Source organism: Petaurus breviceps, unplaced genomic scaffold (assembly GCF_028583685.1).
Source record: "Petaurus breviceps papuanus isolate PSGF00001 unplaced genomic scaffold, PetGlider_PUasm1.0 174, whole genome shotgun sequence".
Classification (NCBI taxonomy): Eukaryota; Metazoa; Chordata; class Mammalia; order Diprotodontia; family Petauridae; genus Petaurus; species Petaurus breviceps.
The window spans coordinates 46,600,100-46,617,270 of record NW_027185761.1 but is presented as its reverse complement, the minus strand read 5'-3'; the positions used below and the strand labels follow the sequence as shown (position 1 = coordinate 46,617,270).

The following is a 17,171-nucleotide window of genomic DNA, read 5'->3' as shown; positions in this document are numbered from 1 at the left end:
TCCTTCCTTCCTTCCTTCCTTCCTTCCTTCCTTCCTTCCTTCCTTCCCTCCCTCCCTCCTTCCTTTAATTGTGAGGATGACTTGCTGGGTGGGTGTAAGAGAACCAATGAGGGTGACACCAAAATGGGAAGCCTGAAGGAAATCAATTTTTTTGAAATACAGCCATGTGTAAAAGTATAAAATAAAGGAATCATATAAAATCAATCAGTAAGAATTCATGATGTGAGTGCTAAATGCCAGAAACTGAGATAAGGTAGAGATGTAAAGAAAGACAGAAATACAAAAGGAGTCCCTGTTATAAAGGAGACTGCATTCTAATGGGAGAGTCAAAATGCAAATGAAATACAGATGCATCATATGAAAAAAATCCTCTAAATCACTATTTATTAGAGAAACACAAATCAAAACAACTCTGAGGTATCATATCACACCTGTCAGACTGGCTAACATGACAAAACAGGAAAATGATAAATGCTAGAGAAGATTGGGAAAGTTGGAACACTAATGCATTGTTGGGGCAGTTGTGAACTGATCCAGCCATTCTGGAGAGCGATTGGGAACTCTGGTCAAAGGGCTATAAAAATGTGCATACCCCTTGATCCAGCAATACCAGTTCTAGGGCTGTATCCCAAAGAGATCATAAAAATGGGAAAAAGACCCATATGTATACAAATATTTATAGCAGCTCTTTTGTGGTGGCAAAGAATTGGAAATCGAGGGGATTTGCTGAATCAATTGGGGAATGGCTGAACAAGCTGTGGCATATGAATGTAGTGGAATACTTTTGTGGTATAAGAAATGATGAGTGGGTAAACTTCAAGAAAGCCTGGAAAGATTTACATGAACTGATGCTGAGTGAGGTGAGCAGAACCAGGAGAACATTGTACACAGTTACGGTCACATTGTGCAATGACTAACTTAGATAGGCTTAGCTCTTCTGAGCAATGCAGGGTTCTAAAACAACTCCAAAAAGCTCATGATAGAAAATTCTATTCATATCCAAAGAAAGAACTTTGGAGTCTGAATGCAGGTAAAAGCATACTATTTTCTCTCTCGTTTGTTTTGTTTTGTTTCTTTTTTCTCGTGGTTCATCCCCTTGGTTCTAATTCTTCTTTACCACATGACTAATGTGAAAATGTTTAGTATAGATGTATATGTAGAGTTAATATCAGATTGCATACCTTCTTGGGAAGTGGGGTGGAGAAAATTTAAAATTTTTAAAGAAATTTTAAGAAAATTTAAAATTCAGAAGCTTGTGGAACTGAATGTTGAAAACTAGGAATAAATAAATTAAAAAGAAAAAACAAATGCAGATATATAGAGAGAAGAAAGGTACAATACAAGATAAATACAAGTACATATACAATAAAGTGGAGGAGGGAGTGGGAAACCAAGAACTTGGGGCCAAGAGCTTATATAACCTTTCTTCTTTCTGGAGCCTGGAAGTAGCACATCAGAGCCCACCTTTCAGAGAAGGCCTTTCCTCCCTTCCCCACCTCACCCTAAGTGTTAGGCTTTTCTCCCCTAAGGTCATCTTGAATCTATTTTTTGTGTCTCTTGGATAGACATGGATATATACATGTGGTGTCTCCCATTAGATTGTAAGTTCCTTGAAGGCAGGGATAGTTTTGTTTTTTACCTTTTTTTTTCACATCTCCAGAGTTCAGTACAATGCCTCACTTATAGTAAACTTAAGAAATTCTTGTTGATTGACTAATTGGAGGTGACTGTGAGCCAGAAGGGCACATGTAAACCCAAGATGACCTGCTAATAATTTTTACCTTGAAAGCATATTACTAGGAGAAAAAAATCAAGAACTCATGATGGAATGAATATAACCTGTTCTCTGGCAAGAATTTCCACTTCAGAGTTGAATTGCTCATGCATCTTTGTTTTCAGATTACTTGGGGCTAGGGAGTATGAAGAAAAGACTCTTAATAATTTTTACTTCAGTAGGGATCAGTGTGATCCACCACCAGCAGCTCAGAAAGTCTCCCTATCTAGCTTTTATGAGAGAAAAAAAATAAAATGAAATATAATAAAAATGTTGAAACAAATTTTAGAGATATAAATTCTAACTCAAGAAACCTTTCCAAAAGATTTCCATAAAGTCATTCACTTCCATCTATCACGGGTGGCTACTAAACTGTAATCTGCAGGGACCCTTGGGAGGATTTTACTTCTTTTCCTACTGAATCTATGCAGAAATTAGTGACATTTTCCTTTACCAGGAACTGTGCTCTCTTTTTTCCTCTTAAGTTTATATATATATATATATATATATATATGTGTGTGTGTGTGTGTGTGTGTGTGTGTGTGTATACACACGTATATATATATGTATATATATAAACTTATATATAAATAAAGTTTATTTATTATAAATTGCATAATAGAACCATCAGACCAGGAAACTGATTCATTAAAAAAAATAACAACATACACATATGCACACACGCACATGCCCACACACACGCGACACCCACAAGCTAAGCTGCTCTACTTCGTATTTGTGATGCTGGCCCAAATGCAATTCCTGGGGACAACATGGCCCTGAAGTGAATGATGATGACACAGCCATCAATGTGTTCTCCTGTTGGGGAACTGGGAAGCCTTGGCCAGTCATTATGAAAGGAAACTTCTCCACCTGAACCAGCCCCCTGTGTTAGACTGAGCGGGTCAGACCTGTTTCTTGGCCACTTTTAAATAAAAATCAGGCAGTCAGCCTGAATTTATTTGCCTTTGTCTGTTCTGTGTAATGGAATTTCATTGTCCCTAAGTGATTGTACAACCCAGCATTATCACCTGGAGCCATCTTTAACTCAGCAGCTCTGGCCATCAGTTAGCAGATACCACAAGGGCTGGTGTAGATAAATCATGGAGAGTGTTTGCTCCTGAAAACACAGTTGATAGACACTCTGGAATGTTTGCATTGAATAAGTTTCAGGAGATGAGAATTTAGTGTATAGTTCTAAAAGGCACTAATGAAAAAGGAAAGGACCTTTGAATGAAAGTTCTAGCCATAATGAATCCAAGGATCCATGGGTTCTAGTTTCTATTGTTCCCTAGAACTGGGGCCATGTGAGTGGTCCACCAATGATGATCCCTTGGGGATCCATGAAGGGCCTGTTACCTTAGATATAGCTCTCAGATCACATTTTTCTCGCAACTCCTCCAATGTAATTCTCAGATTTCTCATATTCCCTCCTTTCTCTTCCATTGTTTTTTTGGTTGCTACAAGTAATTGTTATCCCCCCCTTTTTTTTAAGCAATCGGAGTTAAGTAACTTGCTCAAGGTTACACGGCCAGTTATTTCTGGGTGTGGTGCTAAGTGTCTGAGCCCAGGATTTGATCCCCAGGTCATCCCAACACTGGAGACGGTGCTCTTACTCTCTGTGCTACCTGGCCTCCCCAATTGTTATCCCTTTATGCCTTTTAGTCCTGGGAGTCCATTTGTTTTTTTAACATTCAGGTCTATCCCCAAACCAAGTGCATGAGTGCATGCACACACACACATGCACTAGTATTTTTGGCTTTCATTCTTGCACTCAAATGAAATGTGGAAGAGGTCAGTCACAAAACCAAAGAAAACAACAGACTTTGAGGAACCTTGAAAAAGTAGAAGAAAGTTCTGAAAAGCAGAAGGGAACATGGCTATGTAATGTTCCAAGGTCTTCTAAAGCATACCTAAATTCAACCCACAATTGAAGACATCTTAGATCTGCAAATACATGATCTCCCCAAACAGTTCATATACATTTTGGAAAGTTATAACAACAAAATTAACATCAAACAAGAACAACAAAGCAATAAGAACAATTGACATTTACGTAACACTTAAAGGTTTGTGAAGTATGTTACACACGTTGTTTCATTTGATTCTCACAAAAGCCCTAGAAAAAAGTGCTATTATTATTTCCATTTTATGGATGATGAAACTGAGTCTCAGAGAATTTAAATGACTTATCCAGGGTCACACAATTACTAAATGTTTGAGGGAGAATTGGATTTCAAGGTCTCACTGCCTCAAAGTACATACAGTATTTTAGCCACAGACTCCCATTTTCAGCTTAGATTGTTAAAGAAAAAAAATTCTCTTGAATTAAAGTGAAATCTGGCCCTTCATTGTTCCCAGTTCTGTCCTCCTGGGTTATGCAAAATAGTTTAATCTTTTTAGATGACAACCCTCCAAATAGTAGAAGTCAGAAAGCTTGTACTCCTCAAGCCATCTTTTCTCCAGAATAAAACTGTCTAGCCCATGAGATGATAAATTTAGTCCTGGAATGGACCTTAAACACCTCCTAGTTTGACTCTCTTTTCCCTGATGAAACGGACGTTCCAAGAAGTTAAATGACTTGCCAAAGTCACAAAGGCACTCAGCAATGGAACTTGAACTTGAATTCAATGGAACTTGAATCAAGGTCCTCTTTCCCAGAATCCTGTGCACGTTCCACTGTGGTATGTTGTTGTTTCAAAAGATGCTGCCTGGCATAATCTCTACTCCTTTCACCATTTGGGGTGACCTCAACTGAAAGCTCTCTAAATGTTGGGCTCCAAACTAGGCACAATAGTCTAGATGGCGTCTCATTGAAGGTCAACATAATGAGACTAAAAATAATTAATAATCTCTTTAAAATGGAAATGTTTTATGTGATTGCATGTATATAACCTATATTGGATTGCTTGTTTTCTCAAAGAGGAGGGGAGGGATAGAATTTGGAACTTAAAACTTAAAAGCAAATATAAAATTATTTTAACATGGAATTGGAAAAAACCAAAATATTAATTAAAAATAATGATCACTAATATATGCAAAATGTATGTATTTATAATGTGTTTTTATAAAGTACCATATTAATAGGAATACCATTATGTAATTATTTATGGGGCACATGGTTTTCTATTTATTATACCCAAATTAATGTGATATATTCTATTATTTGATGGTCTAGTATTTCAAAGAAAAAAAATCTTCATGGATTTTCTATCCTACACCTAAGCCCTGAGACTTACATCGACTTCAGTGAGATCATAAATTTGAAAATGCTTTGAAAAGTTCAAGGGCAGGTAAGGCATTATTATTGTTGTTATTATCCTATTCAAATATTTACAAGGGCTATCATGGAATCTCAATTGTAAAATGCAATTTTCTTGCTATCATTTGGCTAAACTCTTCTTTTAAATCTTCTCAATTCATCTTTTGCGGTGTTTCGGAACTATCCCTCCATCTCTGCATCTACTGCTAACATATGAGGCCATATTTCATAATCTCCTGCCTGGAAGGCTACTAATGCTTCCTCTCTAATATTTCTGCCTCTAGTCTCTCTCGGATCTCACCCATCCCAATCTACTTCTACTTGAATCTTTTTTTCTTAATCAGTTTTCATTGCATTACCCAAGTACTAATGATAGTTCCTTTTTACATATTACTTCCTGTCCAAACTCATTTATTCTTGACTCTCAAAGCCTCCAAAATCTAACTACACCCCATCTATATACTGTGATCTCCCAATACTCTCCACCATGAAGCTTCCACTCCAATCAGGCCCTTCATCTTTCAATCTCTTTCCTCTACCAAACATACGCCCTCCTCTGTGCTTTTGTTCATGCTGTTACCCCACTTCTAAAACCCTATTTCCTATAATTCCACATTCATTCTTCAAACACCAGCTCATATGCCACTTTATGTATCTAGCTTTCTCTGACAATTTCAGCCCATTAGCCTCTCTCTTCTCTACCTTTCTGTGCATTTATTGCATTCATCCTATAATGTAGTGCTTTATCAAACCTCGTTTGTTCATTTATGGGTTTATATTCTATACATAAGAACTAAAGGGAGGTCTTCAGCCTATGGGGTGAATCCTCTAATGAATGTCTGGGAGAAGAACTTGGAAAAAATATCACATGGGCTAAGAAGATTGAGGTATGTTCTGATTAGCTATGTTGGAAGGAGTAAGAAAGGTCTTTGATTAATGAGTTGAATTGGCTGTGTTTCTCTCCTTGTATCTGTCTTGTGGAGGCAGCTAGGTGGCTCAGTGAATAGGGTTCTAGAGTCAGGAAAACTCTTTCCTCCATTCACATCTGGCCTCACACACTAACCGTATGACCCTGGGCAAATCACTTAGTCCTGTTTGCCTCAGTTTCCTCATCTGTAAAATAATCTGGAGAAGGAAATGGCAAACCACTCCAGTATCTCTGCCAAGAAAACCCCAAATGTGGTCATGAAGAGTCAGACATGACTGAAAATGACTGAACAACAATCTGTTCTGCATGAATTCAATGGTATAATTATCCTTGTAATTGTGGAGAAAAAGATATTTTTAACAACCAGAATGCTTTCCCTCTTCACCTCCACCTCAGAATCTTCTCTTTCCTTTAAAGAACTCTTCTGATTTCATCTCTTAAAGGAGCTCTAGGCCAAGCCCCAAGTTATTAGCATTCCTTCCTTCCCTCTTGAAATGACTGCTTTATTTCATATATACTTAAATAGAAGCTCCTTGAGGTCAGAAACTATTTTGTTGTTCAGTCTCTATATCCCCGGGACCCAACACAGGCCCTGGAACACGGTAGGTGTTTAAGAAATGCTTGTTGATGTGAACCTTTAGTTAACTCCAGTGATTAATTATTGGGAGAGGGGAAGCAAGGTCTGGAAGGGCCATCTTCTTCATCCTGCAAATCCTGCAAAAACTGTTCACAAAAAGAGCTAACCTTTATATAGCACTTACTATATGCCAGGCATGATATGCTAAGCATTCTACAATTATCATCTCCTTTCAGCCCCACAACTTGGGAGGTAGGTGCTATTATTCTCATCATCCCCATTTTACAGATGAGGAAACTAAGACAAACAGAAGTGAAATGATTTGCTCAGATAGCAAGTGTATGAGGCTGGATCTGAAATCGAGTCTTCCTGCCTACAGGCCCAGAGCTCTATCCCCTGAGCTAGGTAACTGCCTTCAACCCAGCCCTTTATCTTCTATCCTCCCTTAGCAACAAGCAAAACCCTCCATCACATTTACTGAGTGCATGTGGTGGTACTTCACCCCATGTCAAGTGCTGTCTGATACAAAGGAAATAGAAAACAGTCCCGAATCTGATACAAAGGAAATAGAAAACAGTCCCAAATCTCCAGAAGTTCCTGCTGTGGTTGGGGAGAACATTCTTAGTAAAGAATCAGAGAATATAACCAAGTGCTAATTTTTGTTGAGTATTTTGAGGATCGAGCTTCATTGTCACACATTTTTGTTTTTTAACTGTTGTGTCCACATCAGTTCTGGCTACAGTTTCTTTTAAAGGGCATTAATTTGTACACGTATGCATGCACACACATACATATGCACACCTATGTGTGTGTGTGCGTATGTATGTGTGTGTGTGAATGAATGTATATACTCTTCTGAAAGGAGAGGCTGGAGCAGTTAGGTACAATTTCATGGAAGAGGTGGGACTTGGGAGAAAGCATTGGGTTTGAGTTAAATGACTGGGCATTCAGAGCAGGGGCCAGGCCAAAGGTGAGAATCAGGATAGTGTATGAAAGCGGAAAGTATACAAGCTGAGGTGGAGAGACTGCATTGGAGAAATATCGAAGGAAGCAAACAAGTATTTATTAAATATCTGGTGTGGCAGGGGTATCAAGGTGGCATGATGGAGAGAGCACTGGGCTTAGAATCAGGAAGACTCATCTTCATGACTTCAGATCTGGTCTCATATCCTGTTTGCTTCAATTGCTCATCTATTAAATGAGCTGGAGAAGGAAATGGCAAACCACTCCAGTATCTTTGCCAAGAAAACATCAGTCTGAAATGACTCAACAGCAAAATGTGCCAAACATTGTGCTAAGCACCTTACAAGTACCTGCTTTTTATTATTCCTAATTTTCAGTTGGGGAAACTGAGGCAGATTGAGGTTAAGCAACTTGCCCATGATCACATAACTAGTAAGCGTCTGAGGCTGAATTTGATTTGAAGTTGGTCTTCCTGACTTCAGACCCAACATTCTCTCCACTCTACCAACCAGTCACAGGGGTGGGGAACCTCTAAGCATCAAGGCCCCATGTGGCCCTCTAGGTCCTCAAGTATTCCCCTTTGACTGAATCCAAACTTCACAGAAAAAATCCCCTTCATAAAAGGATTTGTTCCATAAAATTTGGACTCAAAATGTCACACCCAAGGACCTAGAAGGCCACATGTGACCTTGAAGTCACAGGGTCCCCACTCCTGAGTCCTAGTAAAATATTGCACAGTTAGTTTGGGGATAAGTGATGAAAAAGTCTCTCCACCATTCTTCTCCACCAATTCCAAGATATCAAGTGAAGAAGAAAAGACATAGTCAGGGTTGATGGAAAAGGCTGTTTGATCTAATTTTTAAAACTCTCTCTTAAGCCTTGACTACTGGAGATAAAGGCAAAAATAAAGTTAAAGAAATGGGCTTCTGAAATTCCCAGATCAGTTTATCAAAAAGCATCACTTAAGTGCCTAATGTGTACTGGGCAAAGTGTTAAGGGCTGGGAATTCAAAGAAAGTCAATGACAGTTCCTGCTCCCAAAAGACTTACAGTCTAATGGACTAGGCTAGGAAGAAAATGGGTTAGCCCAGAAGTGACACGATATGAGGGGACTGCAGAAAGAATGCTGGGTACAAATGAAGGACAAATGAGACCTACAAAGCCAATGGATTCTCGTTATTGAGTCTTAGGGCAGAAAAACGGTGTGATAGTTTAGGCTGACCTACATCCCTCCGAGCAGCAGTTATCAGCCCAACTGCATTATCCAGACCCCTTTTTATGTGAATGAATCCTTTTCTTGACTATCAATTTCACATGTGTTGTTGAAACACTTGTAACCGGCGCTATAATTACCCACGCTGTATGCGAAGTTACATCAGTTTACATTAGCACCTGATTGTTCAATTCATCATTGCCAAATGTCTATAAAAATAAACTAGAAGTTGGAAAGCTATCGTTGACTCAGCCTCCTAGTTAATTACCTTTCTGGAGAGATGCAATCGGTCACAGTTATTATTATACAGTTTAGAACCTGCCACTTAACAATCTTCTGTCCTCGAATTTGTCAAATGAATAGCATCATCAAAGGAAACAAGTACAATATGCTTCAGTTCAAGATATATATATATAGTATATCGAGAACAATTTGCCTGATTTATTAAGTATAAAATTCTCAAAGTAGCAACTTTTCATGGGCAACTAGCAATCATTTTGCATAAATTACACAGTCCCAGAGTTATAAACATTCCCTTTCACTTGATATCTTGTAAGTACTTGCTGTACTTAAATGGTTTGGCCTCTTTATAACTGTCATAACAAAAAAAAAAATGTTTGCTTCCTCTAAGGGGAATTTAAAATTAAAACACTAAGCTACTGATTCCCCCTTCCTTAATCTCATCACTCTCCACTGTTACCCACACTTTTAAAATGAAAGCTGTTTCAGCTCACCAAGGTTTGGAAGGTGTCTTCAATTTGCTTGGAAATGATCAAGATGTCCTTTCCTGAGACAATGTCCCCACTAATAGTTATCCAATCACAATTCATTTACTCAAGGGCCATAATTTTGGGACTGAATTTGACAGACCATTCTAGCTTCTGTAACAACCACTCCTAACTCCAGTAGGATGAAAATATATGGTGGGAGATGATTTTTCCCCCCAATGGTTTCTCAGATTATAATGAATTCTTCAGAGTGACTGGTTTTTAAGACCATTGCATATTATATAGAAAATAGAAACCCCGCAATTTTTTTCATTAGAAACACTCTATGTTTGACTACTAGGGGATATGACCTCAAATCAGCATGGAAACCTGGCAAAATATGAGAAGATAGAACTGATTTTAAAATTATTATTTCCTATGAGGCATATCATATTAGCTGACAAAAGAATATGGTCGACACTGTGTGACATTGGACAAGTCACTTAATCTCAATTGCCTTGCCTTCCCCCCTCAAAAAAAAAGAGTATACGGTAGACTCACATTTCTTCTCCATGAAAGCAATTGAAGTGCTTGAATAATTTGAAAAAAATCAGACTAGTTAAGCTAAATAGGCAGCAAAGCATTAAGGCTAGTATGCTAGACTTGAAGCCAGGAAATCCCAAATGACCTCTGTTTCTTTCAGGCTACACAACCACAGAAAGATCACTGGACCTCTCTGAATATCAGATAATTCCCTAAGATGATATGTTATCAAAAGGTTGGCTTCATTTTGGTTGATGGAGAGATGTCACAAAACAGAAAATCATAGGTCATCAAGATACTGCCATTCAGTAGGCAAAAACAAACAAACAAAAAAACCCCACAATGTTCCCATCACTACTACGATCAAGCTTATTAGATGACAAGGGTCAGCTCTCAGAGTCAATTTCTTGTAATGGCTTGGATTTTTCAAAATGGCCATTGTGGAACAGTTGGACTAGACCATTCTATTTTTAAGGGGAGGTAAACTGAGAGCAGCTAGCAAGTCATAGTATTGTTCCATATAACTTTCACTCTTTCCTTGAAAGAGATAACAGAGGATAGAACTTGGACTACTGAATAGAAATTTCATCTTGATCAATTTAGGCCTGATCAATCAATCAAGATTTGTTAGGCACAGACTATGTGACAGATATAACACTAGGTGCTGGGGACACAGACAAAAAACACTAACAGCCCCTCCCCTGAAGGAGCTTAATTTCTAGACATATGAATAGAGGTTGGACCTGTGATATCATTGGCGTAAGGAACTGTCAGTTGAAGAAATCCTACCAATGCAGGTTGGCATTGCATAATTCATAATGTTATAATTTCTCATCTTAGAGATTTGCATAAACCCCAAGAGGTAAAATGATTTAGACACAGTCATGAAGCCAGTATATATTAGAAGTGGGACTTGAACTTAGGTCTTCTTGCTTTTGAGGTCTGCTTTCCATTCACTATGCAATGCTGCCTCTCATAAGGTACTTAATTAATAGATGTGCATGTATGTACATATATGTACATATTCACATATAATACATACATGTGTATATGTGTATTTACATATACATATATACAGAGATATAGATATAGATGGATGGATAGAAGGATAAGAAACAAAAGCTTCCTAACGATAAGAACTCCGCAAAAATGTGTTGCTTCTGGAAGTAATGGTTCTCCCTCTTTCAAACAAAAACTATGCTACAGAAAGAATATTTTTTTAGAAATGAGTTGGATTAAAATTGAAGACTTCTTTGACTGAGGCCCATGAACTTTTAAAAAGACAGTTTGGTAGCTGTATTTCAGTATAATTTGTATCAATGGCAATCATCTGTATTTTATTTTATCATTTAAAACCATTACTCTGAAGAACCGGCCATTCACCCGCCTGCCAAAGGGGTCTGTACCGACCCAAAAGCTAAAAGCTACTAGAATTTGGAGATCACTTACATTCCTGCCAACTCTGAAATTCTGGGCTTCTGTGATCCTGTCTCCAATATTCCCAGCCCTTCCTCCAATCCCTCATTTCAATTTAATTCAACTTGATTAAACTTTATTATGTGCCTTACAATACCCAAGGAACTTATCAGGACCATAATATAATATAAGTTCTGTTTTGAAAGCACTTCTGCAATGTGATGCAAAAAAAAAAATTGAGCATCAAAATTTCAGGGGGTAACCAAGAATTCATACCTTGATAAGTGCCCCATCCAGCCACCTAAGCTAGCACATGGCATTTTAGTCGACTCTAACAGGATTTGCTGAATCTCATCAATATTAATTTGACCATCAATATGAATATGTGGATGAGCGAAATTCATATGCTGATTGAATGAGGGAAAGTCCACACCATAAATTCCCTGGGCATTCTTAACCAGGCAGGAGACCCTTTTCTAAGGAAGGTGCTTTAGCCAAAAAAAAAAAAAAAAGGCTTTTGTTTGCTTACCAAAGAATAAATCTGCCAAAACAACCTGGCTTTAAATTACTGTTGCATCTCAGATGGAAAGCTGCTATATGATTTAAATTCCAACAGCCCTATACCTTCCTATATTTCTTATTTGTGAGTTGCTACCTCACAGATAAAGGGTTGGGCACTATCATTTCAATAAATATTTTCAGCTGAGACAGTTTTGCCCTGTTTCCACATCCTAGCTATTTTCTTTTCTTTTTTAGTTTAAAGGCCTGACATACCCTGAGATCCAATAAGGGGTTTTGAGAAGGGGAAGAAAAGGCTCTTCATTTCAAAGGCAGCCAGTAGGTTTGAACAGCGAGCAAACAAGACTGCCAAATACACCACCATCTTTAGAACTCCAAAGGGAGTCTGGGTGAGTGACAACCCTGGTATGCCTGTTTGTCAGAAGGGAAAGGATTCTGAAACTTTCCTTTGTAGGAGCACATAGAAAGTAAACCAATATTTATGCTATCTGTGTGGTCACCTATCACTAAGCAAGAGTACTTTATGCATACATATACATATATGCACACACACATACATACGTACTATATATGTTATATATGTTTTATCTCTCTATTTTTATACACATATACATGCAAATTGTGTGTGTATAAATATATACATATATACACACATTTTATCTATATAAAGTCAGCATCGAGTCCTTTCATCAATGGGGCATTTTCTCTTCCCCCTTCAGAGGGAAGGATAATTACTGAGTGTATTCAGTAGGTTGGAGTCCATCTTCAGGGTAGAAATAGCAGTTAGACACGGCTCAAGTCCAATTGGATGCACCATCCTGGCTATGAGGGAATGGCCATCAGGCAATTTTTAATCTCATATGAAACAAAAAGATTAAACTGTCAATATTAGGTTGAGTTGCCGTGACGGCTTCGCTGAGAGATCCCAGGCCTTGAAACAGCATCTAATGATATGTATGCAAGGAATGGATTTTTCCTTATAATGCATGTAATTAGAGCACAGAACAAAATGTTCTCTTCAAATTCATGACATGCCCAGCTAATAAAGGAGGAGAGGATGAGGCCCTTGCTATTTATTTGCATGAAAAAGCTTCAATATAGGATATACTTTAGAGAAATTAGTTTTTAATCTAGGTGACTAGATGAGATTTTGACCCTGAACTGTTTTTCGAGTTGACCTGAGAGAATTTATGCAGAAATAAGACTCTGATGCCTATAAACCAGACAGGCACCGCTTTTTTCATTAATTTCTGAGTGTCTCATATAGTAAAGAGGAGCAGAAAATTGTTCTCTTTAAAAGCTCACCTTATGAGAATTTGCTTTTCTGAAACATAATCAAGCAAAACTGATGGGGAGCTCAGCAAGAGTGTCTTCTTTTTAAATCTGGACATCCTAGAAGTTAGAGACAGTGAAGCAACAGCTATGGGTCTCTGTTGACCTGTATAAAAGAGAAATTGATGGCTGTAGATGTGTATGAATATATTAGGAAGCAAAGCTTGCTGCTACAGCTTTGGCCCCTTCCAATAGGCTGAATCATACAGGAACCACCCAACAGGTCCTTAAAACAAAACATCATCATGCATTTGGGTATGATGGCCAACACTTGCGGTATGTCATGTGTAATGGGCCATTCGGATTTGAAACCTATCCAATCTAGCAAGAATTTAAGTGCTTACTATATTCAGAACATGTCTATAGGAGCTAGAGATACAAAGACAACAGAAACATACACTGCTCTTAAGGAACTATATTCTACTGCAGGAGTTTAGACAAATACACACACAGGATATAATTTGCAGAGGGTAAACCTCAAGCACCTTGGTGGCGCAGGAAAGGCTTCCCATAAAAGGCGGCATCTGAACTGAACACAAAAATGCTAGGGACGCTAAAAGGAGGAAGTCAGGAAGCAGCCATTTCAGGCATGGCGGACATGCAAAGAAGCAGTCAGGAGAGGGAATCAGTGTGAAAGTTAGCAGATGAGTTAGTCATGTCAAACATTGAAAATATCATTCAGTCAGTCAACTAGCAGTTACTGAGCACCAGAACGTACCAGGCTCTGTGCTAATTGCTAGAGATATAATGAAAGGCAATAGTCTATTGGATCAGACAACATGAAGATGACTATGTACAAGCAGGATATGGCCAGGATAAATTGGAGACAATGTCAGAGGGAAGGCACTAAGTTCCAGGCCTGGTAAAGTTGCTCAGTTTTGTTTTTGTTTCTGTTTTGTTTTGTTTTGTTTTTTGCAGGAGGTGAGACTTTAGCTGAGACTTGAGAGTAGCCAGAGGAAAACTCTAAGTGCCGTAAGATCACATACAGCTGGAAAGGAAGGGAAGAGACAGGCTACGGAGAACTTTAAAAGAGAGAAAGAGAACTCACTTCCCCTCACCAAAAGGTATCACTTATTAATAATGAAATAAAGGATACAGAAGTACCAGTCTTTAACATAGTCCTCTAGGGTTCTTTTTGTCTTTATGTGAGATGTGCCACTGGACAGATGAATTCTACCTGGGAACTGGTCACCATATGACAGTTGGAGGGGAATCTGAAGGCATTTGGTCCTCTCCATATTTGACAAAACAAATAAACAAACAACTCTACCTTGTGTATGACAAATGTCAGCTAGCTTTTTCTTGAAGACTTTGTGTGTGTGTGTGTGTGTGTGTGTGTGTGTGTGTGTGTGTATGTAGGGGTGAGTGCTGGTACCTACAGAAGTTTCAAGGGAGTGCATTAATTTTTTCCTCATCATTAGTAACTTTGTTCTTATCTCCCAACTAAGACTGTGCCTTTACAATTTCCATTCACTGGTTCTTACTCTTTCTTCTGATACCAAGAAGAACCAGTTCATTTCTTCTTCCATGAGATAGTGGTTCAAATCCTTGAAGACCTCTGTCATTCCATACTAAGTCTCTGGGCCAGACACATTCAGCTCTGTCTGCCAGTACTCATATGACATGATTTTGAGGCCTTCACCACCCTTGTTACCCGCTACGGAGAGCTCAATAATAATCTTCTTTCAAAAGACCATCAAGGGGCAGTTAGGTGGCACAGTGAATAGAGCACCAGCCCTGCAGCCAGGAGGATCTGAGTTCAAATTTGGCCTCAGACACTTGAAACACTATCTGTGTGACCTTGGGCAAGTCATCTACCCCAATTGCCCTGCCCTCCCTCCTCCAAAAAAAAGCTAAAAAGAAAAGACCATCAAAAATTGTCCTAAGTCCCTATGGTCTTACTAGGGTAGATACAGTGAGGAGGCTGACCTGAAACGGAAACTCAGATGAGTTATAAGAACTCCCAGGTCTGCACACACTACCTGTCTCACATTGGAAGTCATTTAAACCCTGTATTTCTACAATTTCCTCACTTGTAAAATGAGGGCATTAGATTAGTCCCTTCTGGATTTGGATTTAGGGACACAAAGATCATATGATCCTAAGATGAAGGTGTTAAGTAAACCCTCTGGAAGAGTTCTGTATAAATCTGGACAAGAATTCCACCAGGTAAGAGGGCACAGATGGGATTGTGGTCTGTACTGATGGAGAAAATACCCTCACTAATATAATAATACATCAAAGCCAGTCTATGAAATATTCAGGCTAGGTAACCTGCAGCCTCGAAGCCACACGTGGCTCCCTAGGAGCTCAAGTGGGACCCTTTGACTGGATCTAAACTTCTGTGAAGGTTGTATCTTCGAGGCTGCAGGTTCCTCACCCCTGATAGGTTATGAGTAACTTATACATTAGACATGAACCAGCCCCTTCTGGGAACTGGGAAATCATTTGATCTTCCTAGTAGAATAGAAACTCCTTGGGGGCAGGGGTTGTTCTGGCCTTTGTGTTTGTCTCTCCAAAGCCTGTAGAGTGGATGGAGAATTGGCCCTTGTAGCGGCAAGCACCCCAAGCGTCCTCAGGGTTTGCTGCCAACACAGGTTCTTAGATCTGCTTTGTTAAAGGATAGCAACTCAAAATGGGTTAACAAGCTTACTTTAATCAGTCAAACATATATCATTTACCTCATTCAGGGGAAAAAGGTCAGCACCCTGAACTTCAAAGTATACAGGCAGAATTATCAAGACAGAAACACATCAAGTAGACAGCTTTCCAATCCATATTTCCATCCATACCAAATCAACATCTGGGTTTTTCAAAGCCAGGGGGCTCTGGACAACGGCTTCCCAGAAACCAGATCAAACCACAGAACACTTCTCAAAGTGAGCCCCAAAAGCTACACAACAGGGCTTATATAGCCTTCTCCTGGCTCAGAGAATGTAACAACCTTATTGACCCACTGGCCAATCAAAAAGTATCTACTGAAAAACAAGCCTCCCACCCCAGGCTCCAGGTGCACTTTAGCCTAGGGGCAGGGAAGATCTTTAAAATTTACATTCCCATTACAGCCGGGGAGCCAGGAAGATATGGACTCAAGTCACAGTTAAGTCAATTATCACTTAGCTTCCTCTCTGAGAAAGCTTCAGCTTGCACTGGTAGAGGGAGATTATTCACCCGTTTCCTATGCCACTGAAATCACAGGTCTACTCTTTATCTCTAGCACCTGGCAGATAGTAAGTTTTTTAACAAATATTTTTTGAATAAATGACTTCAATGAATATTCATGTAATGAAAATAGCACTTTACTCCCTTCATTTAATGACAGGCATTGGTCATTCACTGCTTGAGACTGGTCAGTTGCTTTTCTTTGACCATGTATGTGTAAGAAAAAATAAATAAAACAAGAATTGCAGATTGAAATAAAGGGAAAATTGTTGGCATAAATAATGGAAATCTTTACAACTGAAGCTATTGTTGTGTTGAAAGAAACTATTCTTCTCCAAACTATTAGGAAAGTGTTTTCTTAGATACAAGTCATATCTTAAATGAACAAGAATTATCTTAATGGACCACTTTACATTTAATTTATCTTCTATTCTTACTATTCAACTAAGCTTAATGGAAATTTGGCAAGCAGCTAGAGAACATGATAAAAGTGAATTCACATTTCCTTCAGCCACCTGAAGCTCCCGGAATATAAATGCTGTAAACAGTAGGCATGCAATACATGTTTGTTGATCGAATGACTGGAAGAATCAATGCTCACGTCACATTCCTTCATAGATTCTTAGATTTGGAAGAGATTTTATCAGTCATCGGTTGAACTCATTCCTAAAGATCAAACATAAGAGGAAGCAGAGTGGTCTGTGGGAAAGCGAAATGGATTTGGAGTCGAAGAACATGTGCTAAGAATCCTGATTCTTTCACTTACTGCTTGTGTT

The 17,171-nt window shown here is 38.7% G+C and overlaps 1 long non-coding RNA gene across 1 annotated transcript in view; it reads left to right on the top strand.

The window, feature by feature from the left end:
• The window catches only part of LOC138158144 (uncharacterized), a 342,218-nt gene extending 327,746 nt beyond the window's left edge, over nt 1-14,472 (top strand). The window contains exons 3-5 of the long non-coding RNA XR_011167566.1: nt 4,953-5,067; nt 12,139-12,290; nt 14,152-14,472. This is a non-coding gene — a long non-coding RNA (uncharacterized lncRNA). The remainder of the gene's footprint in view (nt 1-4,952; nt 5,068-12,138; nt 12,291-14,151) is intronic.
• Nucleotides 14,473-17,171: the final 2,699 nt, after the last annotated feature.